The sequence below is a fragment of the Pristis pectinata genome, chromosome 2 (genome assembly GCF_009764475.1).
Source record: "Pristis pectinata isolate sPriPec2 chromosome 2, sPriPec2.1.pri, whole genome shotgun sequence".
NCBI lineage: Eukaryota > Metazoa > Chordata > Chondrichthyes > Rhinopristiformes > Pristidae > Pristis > Pristis pectinata.
Window position 1 is genome coordinate 134,728,918 of NC_067406.1, and position 13,676 is coordinate 134,742,593.

Genomic DNA, 13,676 nt, shown 5'->3' on the forward strand with positions numbered 1-13,676 from the left:
CCAATAACCAAACTCATTTCGTACTTTAAGTCTGACGAGATGGGATCTTGGTGCTGTGTCAAGAATGTGGCAATATTTTCAGCTGATTCATCTGACTGCATCAACGTCGATTCAGAGAGTTTGAAAGCTGTGGCTAATTTGGTAACACACATCTCAACTAATTTGACCTGGAAAGGCTTATACAAGTTTTATTTACACATTGATGTTCTTTGATGTTGCATTCAATCTGTTAATATGCCACTCCCTGAAGGATGCAAGGTTTCTAGGATGTTGTTTAGAACAAATCAGTCAAAATCTCAGATGAATCAGCCATTTCTGTATTCTCATACACCAGAACACACAAGATGCTAGAGGAACTCAACGGATCAGGCAGCATCTACGGAGGGAAATGGACAGTCGATATTTTGGACCAAGAACCTTCATCTTGGTCCAAAGAAGATGAACCAGATGAAGGTTCTCGACCTGAAAAGTCGACTGTCCATTTCCCTCCATTGATACTGCCTGACTTGCTGAGTTCTTCCAATATCTTCTGTGTTGCCCCAGATTCCAGCATCTATCATCTCTTGTCTCTCCATTCTCATACACCAACTTATTTTAAGGTTCAACCAATGAACTCTGGAGATACTGTGACCTTTCAATATTAGAGCATTTGGCCTACCTAAACAGACAATGTGGTTACCATGGTTCCCTTGCAAAGGTAGCATCTCTGATTGACTGCTCAGAGCCAGTCAGAGAAATGAAGGATGGGTCAGAGATTTAGCCTCTATTGGTTTAGTTGAGAGTGAGACATGCAGATTGTTTTCTGAAGTTACTCTCAGTCAGTTCAAAGGCAGATAAAAGAAAAAGACTTACATTAAGACAGCTCCTTTCACAAGCTCAGAACGTCACAAATTATTTTATGGTTATATACTTAAGTGTAGTTACTATAATGTAGGAAACATAACAGCAATTTGCACACAGCAAGCCCCTGCAAATGACAGTGTGAAAATGACTGGATAATCACTTTTAGTGATGTTAATTAAAGCATAAATATTGGCCAGGACTTCAAGGGTAAATTATCTGATGTTATAAACAGTGCCACAGTGCCTTTGACATCCACCCAACAGAGTGCAGACAGCACCTTTGACACTGCAGCACCACCTCAGCACTGCACTGGAACTGCAACATAGAATTTTGTTCTCAAAAGTTTGGAATGGCACTTGAACACAGAACCTTCAGATTCTGAGGCAAGGTTGCTACATACTGAGCCACAGATGAATGTACGACTGTTGATGATCGAATGGAAAAAATTTAATTCAAAAAAATTAATGGTACAAAGGGTGAATGGTTATGGACTGAATCTTACAGAAAGCTCTTGCTACAACTTTCTGTAAAATAAGCCAGATCATATCCTCATCTTAATAGAGGGATCTAATTCAATATTCACTGATGACGAAGGCGGCCATTTGATCCATCGAATGTATGCTAGCTCCAGGAGCAAATGCATCAGTCCTTTTCTCCCAGTAATTTCCACTAATCTATCCTCCTCTTATGCCCATTAACACCCCAAACCCATGATTGTTCCATCGCCCTCCTACAACCAGGGGTAATTTACAGTGGCCAATTAACCTAGCAATCAGCACGCTATTGGGATTTGAGAGGAAGCTGGAGCATTCAGGGCAGTCGCATGCAAGCTCCACACCATAGCATTGGAGGTCAGAACGAAAGCCAAGTTGCTGGTGCTGAGGGACAGCAGCAGCAGTCCCCGAGCCACCACTGTGCTGCCCATAAGAGAGTACACCCAGCAGCAGGCGAGGACCAAGCACAGGGCATACAGTGTCCGACACCTTAATGTTTTAATCCAGTGGAAATGCTGTTCAACTAGATACTGGCGAGTAAGGAAACACTAATGTGCCGAATGACAGGATGCTAAATAAAGACTATTTGGTTTTAATAAAAAACTGACAATACTAGGCAATAAATTAGATCCAATGATCATAGAGTCACACAGCATAGAAACAGGTTCTTTAGTCTATTAAGTCCATGTTGACTATCAAGTACTCATTTACATGGGTACCATTTTATTCTCCCACTTTCCCATTAACTGCCCTACACACTCGGGACAATTTACAGTGGCCATTTAACCTACCAACCTGCAATCCTTGGGACGTGGGAGGAAATCCTGGGAGATAGAGGAAACCCACGCCGTCACAGGGAGAACATGCAAACTCCACACAGACAGCACCAGAGTAAGGATTGGACCCGGATCCCTAGAGCTGAGAGGCAGCGGCTCTACCAGCTGCACCAGTGTGCCATGGGTGATTTGGGGCTGTGCCTGATCATTGTACAGTTTTGGTAAAATGAATAAGGATTGGATTCAGTGTTCCTCTGATGACCTGCCAACATTAATCATTGAGGCTCAAATGGTCACATGAATAAGGAACCAGGTAACACTGAGGGGGAAAGAGGAAATGGAAAAGCTGCAGTGATACATGATCATGCCACCCTGGCCGTTCCCTTTCCTCTCTTCTACCTTCTCAGAGAAGATACAGGAGTTTGAAAGCTCGACCAGACTCAAGGACAGCTTCTTCCCCACTTCTAAACCAAACACCTCCTTCACATCCCCTTCCCAGTGGTGCTGCCACATTCTTGAACCCTGAATTCTACCTCTTCCGTTATTATCCCTTTCGTGTTTCTTTTTGCACTATTCCGTTGTTTTGCATTTGTCGCTGTATTTATTCTTCCCATGTACACTGTTTACTCTGCGAGCTTTATGCAAGCAAGGAATTTTCATTGCACCCTGGTGTATATGACAATAAACTAATCTGAATCATCTTAAAAGGAGCTAAAACTGACTAACAACAAGAGTTGAAACAAGTTTTTAAATGTAAAAGGGGACTTTGGGATTTCTAGTCCTATTTTTCAGTACAGGAACTGCTTTGTAATGCATCCTTCCTATAATATTAACCGATGAAGCCAGTCCCGCAAAAGAAATTTCAATTCAAAACAATCAACCTCCAATTTAGAAGATAGAGTTTTGCACTTCCGTTGTGGCATTTTAAATACTGGTTACATGTACTCACATTAGTCCAAAGGTATCCATAATAATACTTCAAGTGGAACACATGGAATTGAATAACAATTACAATCTTTGAAAGACATTTGGACAGGTACATGGATAGAGAAGGTTTAGAGGGAATATGGATCAAACGCAGGCAAATGGGACTAGCTCAGACAGATATCTTGGTTGGGACACACAAGTTGGCTGAAGTCTGTATGACGCCATAAGCCCATCATGGCCTGCAAAAATGACCAATAACCTCGTCAAGTTAATAAAAAGACAAATCTCAAAACAAAACAGGTTTATGTCCTCAGTACGTCCCAAAGCACTTCACAACAAATCAATCACTCATAAAAATGCATTCACTGTTGGGGCATGGATGGATATAGAAAGCCAAACTGTAAAATAAAAGATCAATTATTCTGTTTTAGGAGGTAGATATTTTTCACACACTGGGAGGCATCTGATCTTCCTGGAATTGTCCCATCTATGATTTTTAAGTCCATGGGAGAGGACACCAGCTTAATGTCAGAAACTTGACACCTCCAACAATGTACCAAGGCCTGAGTACCAAACTGCAATGCCATCCTGCTTCTCAGCATTACCAGAGAGCATTCACACTAAGCTAAGCTTCCATTAAAATAAATATAATTAAAACTGAATTGAATTCACCAATCCCAGTTGGTGAAATTAGATATCTTTATTAGTCACATATACATCGAAACACAGTGAAATGCATCTTTTTGCGGAGTGTTCTGGGGGCAGCCCGCAAGTGTCGGCACGCTTCTGGCACCAACATAGCACGCCCACAACTTCCTAACCTGTACGTCTTTGGAATGTAGGAGGAAACCCACATAGACACGGGGAGAACGTACAAACTCCTTACAGACAGCGGCAGGAATTGAACCCGGGTCGCCGGTGCTGTAAAGCGTTACGCTAACCGCTACACTACCGTGCCTGTACTGTACATGGACACTAACCATCTATTTAAAGGTGTGTTCAACATTGCTAAGATGAAGCAGCCATTTATCTCAGTGCTGTGTGTGGGATGTATTTACCAAGTTACGACCATGACTCTGCCTCAGAAATATTTAATTGGCACTGAAGCGCTTTGGAACATTCCAGCAACGGGCAGCTACTGCCTCAGAGCTCCAGTGGCCGAGGTTCGGTCTTGATCTTCGGTGCTGTCATTGTGGAGTTTGCACTTTCTACAGTGGCCACATAGGTTTCCTCCAGGTGCTCCAGTTTCCTTCCCCATCCCAAGGGCACATGGGCTTGGTAGATGTAGTACAAGTTGGTAGTGTGTTGGTGAATGGTAGAATCTGGGAGGACAGTTGATGGGAAAGAGGGGAGATTAAAATGGGATTAGCGTCAATGGGTGCTCAATGGCTGGCATAGACTCGTTAGGCCTATGGACCTGTTTTGGTGTTTATGACTCTATGAATACCAAAAAGTGTTAAATAAATGCAATGTCTTGATCTTTAATACTGGACTACTTCAAGCAAGATTTTGTGACATTGGAAAATACCCCAAAAGCCAATAGCAGTGATAAGATATATGAAAAATGGATTAAACAATTAAGTCCCATTCGAACGTAATACTAGGCCAAACCATCTGGCAGGTGAGAAGTGCTACAAGTAACACAACAGCATCATCTTTATCCTTTCAAGTTATTGGCTCTTCAGTGAAGGGTTGGGCGATTATTAGTTTATTTGTTATTGTCACATATACCGAGCTACAGTGAAAAATTTTGTTTTGGATGCCTTCCATACAGATCATTTCATTACAACAGTGCATTGAGGTAGTACAAGGGAAAACAATAACAGAATGCAGAATAGAGTGTTTCAGTTACAGAGAAAGTGAAGTGCAGGCAGACAATAAGGTGCAAGGCCATGACGAGGTAGATTGCGATGTTAAGAGCTCATCTTATTGTACGAGGGGACCGTTCAATAGTCTTATTCAACAATGGGATAGAAGCTGTCCTTGAGCCTGGGAGTACGTGCTTTCAGGCTTTTGTATCTTCTGCCCAATGGGACAGGGGAAAAGAGAGAATGTCCAGGGTGGGTGGGGTCTTTGATTATGCTGGCTGCTTTACCGAGGCAGTGAGAGTGTAGACAGAGTCCATGGAGGGGAGGATGGTTTCTGTCATGTTCTGAACTGTGTCCACAATCATGGCCCTGATGGAAACTAAAACAGTAATGCTATCTAGATAGTCATTCCAGGTTTTAACCAGAGACACAATTTAGGGAGAAGAGTAACGTAACCTGCTTCTGAGCTTGGAACTATGCCAAATTGTACAACTACTGACCATAATTTCTGATACTGTGTCAGGTAATGCAAACTCAAAAAAGAAAAAAAAAATTGAAATAAAATCATACAGACATATCTATGAAAGGTGAATGATTTCCTAAAGAAAAATCACCTTCTTGAATAGAAACTGACAATGCTGTAAAAGCTCAGCAGGTCAGGCAGCATCTGTGGGAAGAGAAACAGTCAATGTTACGGGTCTGTAACCCTTCATCCGAGTTCTGAGAAAGGGTCACAGACTCAAAATGTTGACCGTTTCTCTTCCCAGATGCTGCCTGACCTGCTGAGTTTTTCCCCGAGCCTCTGCTGTTTTTTCATTTTCACCTCCTTGAATAGGTCTTGTATATGCCAGGCAAAGTGACATGGTTCTGATGGAACTTGCCACCACATCCTGTCCTTAGAAAGCAAGGAATATGTTGAGCACATTTACTTTCAGTACATTACTCTAGAAATCCCAATGTTCTCAATAAGATTTGACCAAGTATGTTTGTATAACCTGCTCTCCAATTTAAGTAGATCATGGTTACTCTGTGACAAATCGATCTACCTGCAGTTACACTATTTCCCTTCATGTCCCAACCTAACAAAATAAAATCTACCACAGTCTTGAAATCTCCAAGTGACCTGGAATCTACAGCCCTTTGAACGAGGGAATTCCGGACTTTTATTAACCTCTGTGTGGAAAAACTGCTTTGGAAATGTAGTTTAATTTTAAATCTGTATGTAGTGGTCATGGATCTGTGGGGAACACTCACTCCTCTCAGTCAAAGGATTTGAGGAATCATGTCCCGCTCCAGAGATTCAAATACCAGAACTCAGACTGAACCTCTGGTGCATTACTGAAGGAACACTTCACTATTGGAGGAGGCGTCTTTTGGATAGGATATTAAATCTGATGCTGCAGGTCAACTTGAAATATCCAGTGACACACACCTCAAAAAACAGAGTTATCCTCTGTGACATGACCAAATTTTATCTCTAAGCTAATATTGTTCAAACAGATTATCTACTCATTATCACTTTGACTGTTTCCTACATTTCAATGGTGACTACACTTCAAAATTGCTTAATTATTTCTGAAGCATTTTGTGCTGATGTAAAGGCACAATATAAATGAAAGTGTCTCTTCCATAATTTCCCTCACCAAACTGTTTCTTTATATTTACTCACTGTTTTAAATACCACCATTAGGTTACACTGCAAGAGAATACAAGCCAAGTTTCACAACAGACAAATGTAGCAAACTGAAATTATTTGTAAGAATTTAATAAATAAACTTTAATTGTGAACAGTCTTTTAATAAATGGTTTTGATTGACTGTAAAGCTCCCTTGCTCAGTCTCAGTAACATCATACCATTGATGGAGACTAAAACAAGAATGTGGATGGAATATCTGGTGACTCAACAGATGCAGTATTAACCAGCTGGTACCTATAAAGAAAAAGTGATTGAGACAGAGGAAAGAGGCAGAGGACAACACATGGCCAAGAGGAAAAAGAGAGGAGAAAGAGAGGACTAATGAATCAGATTTTGCTGTAACCATAACAGTGAAGCTGTCAGTCTGCATTGCTACTAATGCACAAATTGGAGCAATTTCCACCAACTGCACTTAATTAATTAACCAATTGGACTGAAGAATTAGAAAGCATGTCTGAACTGGAAATCTAGTGTATATAACTTAATACCAAAACACACTTTAACATTGAAATAAAGAGATGAAAGAAGGGATTTTGTGAAATTTGAGACCAAAAGAAAATCCAAAAACAATTTTTTTAAAAAATTTGGAACAATAATTCTGGTAAAGTGTATGGAATGCAACATTACACTTGAGTATAGTTATACTCAGAAAAAATGCAAGTTGATGTCTGAGTTGCCCTGTTTCTTTGGAGACTCCATTACGATGAAATCTCACAGGGAAACTCACAAATTAAACATGTGGAACTAATTGCACTAACCAACATGATAGTCACTAAAACCACAGGAAGTATCCAGGTCCAGGCCATCCCAAGTAAAGAAAACTTCCGGCATTTAAATTTTAATTACTGACAAACCACCCCTGTGGCCCTGAAAATTAAGTTTTACAAGCACACAATCTTATCCCATCAGCTGTTAAGTTAAATGAAAAACTCCCAAAATATAAACTTACTCTTAATGCAAGGATTTCTTTCTCTCTCTATTTAATTTTATAGTTATTTGATAATCAATTAAATCTCTCAATTTACACAACTTGGTTCAGATGGTGCTAATCAATCATAATATTGGTTAAGGGGATATGCAGCTCACAATATTTACTGCACAGTGTGCTGCATCAAAATGTTTTTTCAATCATGAGCACGATGCCACAGGAAGTGTCTGCACACAAGTGGTGATGCAATGACTGGCCAGTAACATCTGGTCAGCACCGATCACCAAATTTGAAGTTCCAATCAACATTAGCAATTTTCATTTCACTGCTTCGTGTGTCACATTACTTCTTGTAGCACCTTTGTCAACCTTCCACATTCTGCTTGCAATACCCCAATGGTTACAAATTAGCACAACTGAATGACTGAGCAATGTCCCGAGGGTCCCGCAGGAATGTATTAAACATCTTGAGGCAGAGATTAGGTCTCTGCTGTATGCATTAAATGGGAACTATATGAGTGCATCGCGTACATCTCAAATTCTGAATTCCACTTCAGAACTTGAGATGTTTTAAAGCCAATTTTGTTACAAGTCAAAGTAGAAAAACAGCAAATCAGAATTGGAGATGAGTCACGTAGCGATCAAATACAAACTGGGTACAGGGCTCAGTAGTCTTGAGCAGTCCTTACACAGTTAATTGGACATCAGCAACAGCAGCACTCTCACTCCAGATGCATGACAGAAGGATTACTTTTGGGGTTGATCACTGACAGTGTTTGAGGAATGCAGAGGTGTCAATGGGTTATAGGGCTTGAGGACATTGCAGAGATATTGGGGAATGGGACCATGAAGAGATTCAAAAGCAATTAATAAATAAAGCTCTCAGTAATAATTTGTGAGCTTCCTTCACAACATTCCCCACACAAGAAGATAAGAAATAGCAGCCCTTGTGCTTGTCCCACCAATCAATACATCAGCTTCACTTTCCTGCACTAACATCATACTCCACAATTCCTTTAATATCTAAAAATCTATCAACCTCTATTTTAAATATACTCAGCAATTGAGCCCCATAGGCTTATTAGGTAGAGAATTCCAAAGACTTGTCACTCTCTGGGTGAAGAAATTTCTTCTCATGTCTGTCCTGAAAGGTTGATGCTTATTTTGAGATAGGTACCCCTTGCTGTAGACTCTCCAGATAGGGAAAACATCATTTCTGAACCTACCCTACAGAGAACACAGCTTTATGGATAATGCCACGGGAGATCATTAATAGGTATCTGATCTGCCTTGGCAACCAATCCAGGATAGTTTATTCAACAAAGTTATTTCTTACTATGGCCAGCAAGTGAGGTAAAAATAAATTAGCCATGATGAAATGGTGGAGCAGACTCGATGGGCTGAATGGCGAGCAACACAAACATTGGTTAAGATATTTCCTTTCACTAGTTAATTGGTGAATCATCACCAATTAAATCACCTCACTCCAGATGTATGAGAGAAGGATTACTTTTGGGGTTGATCAAGGACAGGGTTAGGGAGGTGCAGAGATGTCAATGGGTTATCGGGCTAGAGCAAAATTGTGGAGGTATTGAGGGATGGTGCTATGGAGGGTTTTGAAGACAACTACAAGAACCTTTCTGAAAAAAAAAATCAACATGTTTCATAGTCAATGCAGTTAGCAATACAGAATCAGAGCAATACAGCACAGAACAGGCCCTTCGGCCCAATTTGTCTATGCCAACCAAGATGCCCATCTAAGCTAGTCCCATTTGCCCACATTTTGCCATTACGCCTCTAAACCTTTCCTATCCACGTACGCTTCCAAGTGTCTTTTAAATGGTGTTATTGTACCTGCCTCAACCACTTCCTCTGGCAGCTCATTCCATACACGCACCACCCTCTGCATAAAGACATTGCCTCTCAGGTCCCTTTCAAATCTTTCCCCTCTCAAATTAAATCTATGCCGCCTAGTTTTCGATTCCCTTTCCCTGGGAAAAAGGCTGTGTGCATTCACCCTATCTACGCCCCTCATGATTTAATACACTTCTATAAGGTCACTCCACAGTCTCCTATACTCCAAGGAATAAAGTTCTAGCCTTCCCAACCTCTTCCTATAACTCAGGCCCTCAAGTCCTGGCAACATTCACATAAATCATCCCTGCACTCTTTCCAGCTTAATGATGCCTTTCCTATAACAGGGTAACCAAAATTGTACACAATACTCCAGGTGTGGCCTCACCAACATCTCATACAACTAGAACATGATATCCCAACTCATACTCAATGCCCAGACTGATGAAGGCCAGCAAGGATGATGCAAGCCTCAAGGAAAGATGCAGGTTTGATGCAAGTTAGAACACAGGGAATCAGAGTTTTGGATTGCCCCATTATACAAAGAGAACAACTCTGCTGGTCATGGAGCCATTGGTGAGAGTACTGGGAGCAGATGAACTGAGGCAGAGGCAGATTTAGGCGTTTTGGAGGTGTATGTGATACCACGGATTGGTGGCCTGAAACTCATAATGCCATCAAATCTGACCCCAAGGCACTTTCAGACAGCTGCCAAAGACAGTGGATAGGAAGGGGTGGGGGTGGAACAGTGATTAGATCCACTGCTCTCAGCACCAGAGACCTAGGTCCAATCCTGACCTCTGGCACTGTCTGTGTGGAATTTGCACACTCTCTCTGTGACTCCACGGGTTTCCTCCCACATCTCAGAGGGCAGATAGGTTCCTTGGCCACTGTGAATTGCCCTAGTGTTAGGGGAGTGGTAAAATCTGGTGGTGGGGGCAGATGATGGGAATGTGGGGAAAATTTTTAAAAAATGGAATTAATGTAGGATGAGTGTAAATGGGTGGTTGATGGACGCAGACTCAGTGGGCTGAAAAGGCCAGTGGCCCTCTGACAGTGGATAAGCAATGGAATTCATGAGACCTAAACGTACTAGCTTTGGTCTATAAACATATAGTTGAAGGAAATTCCTGTACATCTAGCACTACCTGTTGCAAGTTGACTGACAAATTAGAGAGAGAGTGAAGAGGTAGAGCTGTAGTTTTGCCAGTTTACTTGAGGTTGCCGAGGGGCATCGTGTAGAGAATAACGAGGAGGGAGCAGGAAGAGAAGCCATTGCTGACAATTGGACCAATAAGAAGGGAATCAAATGAGACCAGTCCTTTTCCCTGGTATTCTAGGCCATATCTGTAATGGTAAAGTGGCAAATAAGAAACAGATTTCTTATTTGCTGTGTGAAAACTAGCTAATTTACACTTCTAAAACATTCAGTGTTCTGAAAAGTGCTTTGCGAAATTGGAAGGTCATTAAAGATGTATATAATTGCAAGCTCTTTCTTACTTTGCCTTTCATTCTGAACCCCCTTGTTCACTGATAACACTGTAACTGAAAGAGTAATACCAAGAATCAATCACCAAGTAATTAATGAATGAATTCTTGTGAAGCGATGGGCCAATCTCAAAACTATAAAACATTTTGTGAGCGGGAATAAGCTGATAAGTCTTTTAAAAAAAAAACTATTAAAACCAGACTTCCTTTTGCTGAGGCATTGTGTGGAAAACGTGCAACAGATACTATAAAAGGATGGGATAACCCAAATTAGAAGCCAGGGAGATTTACTAAATATATTTTATTTCTGTGGTGATTAATCACCAATAAGTGAAGATTTTATGAATGAGCAACAGGAACACGAAACAAATCGAACCCTCTCTCCGAAGGGGAGAAACAGGTAATGATTCAGTGCAGTGGCCTTTCAAACAGGAAGTTAGACACACAAGTTTTAAGCAAGTGCAGAATCAAGGGTTGGAGAGGGATGGAGAAGGTCTATAACAGGATGAAACATAGAAGAGACTAACTTTCAAAAGAGATAGAACAGAATAGCACAGCGACAGGCCCTTCGACCCACATTGTCTGTACCAACCATGATGCCAAATTAAGCTAATCCCTTTTGCCTGCACATGATCCATATCCCTGCATATTCATGTGCCTATCTAAAAGCCTCAAATACCATTGTTGTATTTGCTTCCAATACTATCCCTGGCAGCCCGTTCCTGGCACCTACTACGTACTTCTCCTTTAAACTTTCCTCCTCTCACCTTAAACGCATGTCCTCAAGTATTTGAATGATGGTGCTACACGAAAGGGCTAATTAACAGGACTAGTGGAGAAACTAGGAAGTGTAAACTTGAGCAGCAGAACCACTATCCCAAATTGTTACATTTCATTACATTGCCATACTTGACAAATTTCAATTTGGGATGGGAATTAAGGAAAACCCACACAAATGAAATAGATGAGTGACTGGATCAGGTCAAAGACTGCACAAAGTGTAGCATTCTACAACGCAACCATACATTGTTTTATTTTAACCAGTCCTCCTGCTGTGACCGTGCTCGATAACATGCTTCCTGCCCCCTTTCCTCCAATAACACGTGGCTTCGTTGGACATTTTAGCAACTCAGTGAAAATTTTCCGAGTGACAGCTGATGTAATCCAAGTCTTACACCAGCCAATGTCACCTTAGCGAGAGCGAGGTCAGGCAAGAGTAATTGCAGCCCAAGGCTGTGTGCTGTTGGACTCTCCATGCTTCCAATCAAGTTACAGCAGCCCTTTCCTGGCTACTCAACCAAATAACACAGTTCTTCTGCTGCCGAGAGATGAAAGGAGGACAGTGTGGCGCAGTGGTGCAGCTGCTGCCGCCTCGCAGCTCCAGTGACCCCAGTTCAGTCCTGACCTCTGGTGCTGCCCGTGTAGAGTTTGCATGTTGTCATTGCCACCGTGTGGGTTTCATCCTGATGCTCCAGTTTCCTCCCATATCCCAAAGACATGCAAGTTAATTGATTACTGCAAATACCCCTAGTGTAATGGGGAATGATAGAATTGGGGGGGGGGGGGGGGTGGGGGGGAGAGGGGGAGTGTGGAGGTGATGGGAAGGGGGGGGGGGGGAGGGAAAAACAAAGTGGGACAAATGAAAATGGACGATGAATTCTATGGAGGTTATATTAGTGGTAAGCACTGGCTGTGCAGGAAAATGTCAGGTGCATATCTCCTACCCATCCTGATGATTCTGAACTCAGGAGCTACCTGATCATGAAGGTGCATCATGAGGCTGCCCAGTAGTGGCCTTGAGAAGAGCAATCAACTCATGGCCACTTTCAGCCCTTAACCTTCACCAAGACATCCATGGTGGGTTTATACTGTCCAGCTGTTAACTCTGGTTCTCTCTCCACAGATGCCATCTGACTTGCTGGGTAATGTCAACATTTTGGTTTTCCAGCATCTGCAGTTTGATTTTCAGTTGGACTGTACAAGTTGGCTGATCACAGAACCCAGTTGTTAACAGGTAAAATAGACAACTGATAAGAAAGGCAGACAATGATGGAGCTTCTAGGAAAGAAATGGTTCACGAAGGTCTCAGGTTGTTATCCTTGGAAATAGAGGAGGTAAAGGGGAGATTTATTGGAGAGGTTCAAAATCAAACGTTTCAATTTACTTGAATTAGGAGAATTTACTTTTAGGGGCAAAGCAACTTGTAAGAGAATCTGAAGTGAACCAGAGGGAAGGAAAGGAACATGGGCAAGTGGTTATGATCCACAATCCACTGCCTGAAATGCTGGTGAAAGAAGATTCAATCAAAAGGGGATTGGATATAAATGAAGGCAGGGCAGGGAAATACAGGGCTTAAAGAGAGGGGACATGGGACTTATTGGAGAGCCCTTGTAAAGAGCTGGCACAGGTACAGTGATCTGAATCTCTCTCTTCTGTGCCATATCATTTAATGGAGTAGGGACTATTAGTCATAGAATCACACAGCATGGAAACAGGACCTTCAGCCCAACTCATCCATGCCCTATTACTGCTGGCAATGTTAAGAGGACCACTTCCTTCTCTCAGGAGGGCAGGCAAGTTTCTGCAGGTATGACCTGGGTGCCTTGTAGTGATGTGACAGCCACAAGTAGACAAGGTGACCCAAACACTCCAGTGTAACTTCATGGGCATGGCAGACCATCAGATTCAGTTAACCCTGGCACTCCCTCCATTCAAATAGCTCAATTTTCAACTTTGACTCAAGGGAACAAAGGGCAGATTTTTAGTTACAGAAGAAAACAGTTGCACTTCAATCAGCAGAAGGTGATTGTTAATGGGAAGAAAGATGGCTCTTTAGGAATCCAAAACACATTGGTGTTCTTCA

The 13,676-nt window shown here is 41.8% G+C and overlaps 1 protein-coding gene and 1 long non-coding RNA gene across 6 annotated transcripts in view; one reads left to right on the forward strand and one right to left on the reverse strand.

The window, feature by feature from the left end:
• Window positions 1–13,676, forward strand: part of LOC127566650 (uncharacterized) — a 65,047-nt gene that overhangs the window by 47,783 nt on the left and 3,588 nt on the right. For both annotated transcript variants that reach the window (XR_007955763.1, XR_007955764.1), the window contains exon 2: window positions 12,717–12,827. This is a non-coding gene — a long non-coding RNA (uncharacterized LOC127566650). The remainder of the gene's footprint in view (window positions 1–12,716; window positions 12,828–13,676) is intronic.
• Window positions 1–13,676, reverse strand: part of sgms2a (sphingomyelin synthase 2a) — a 69,192-nt gene that overhangs the window by 43,113 nt on the left and 12,403 nt on the right. The gene's annotated exons all lie outside the window — the stretch shown is intronic.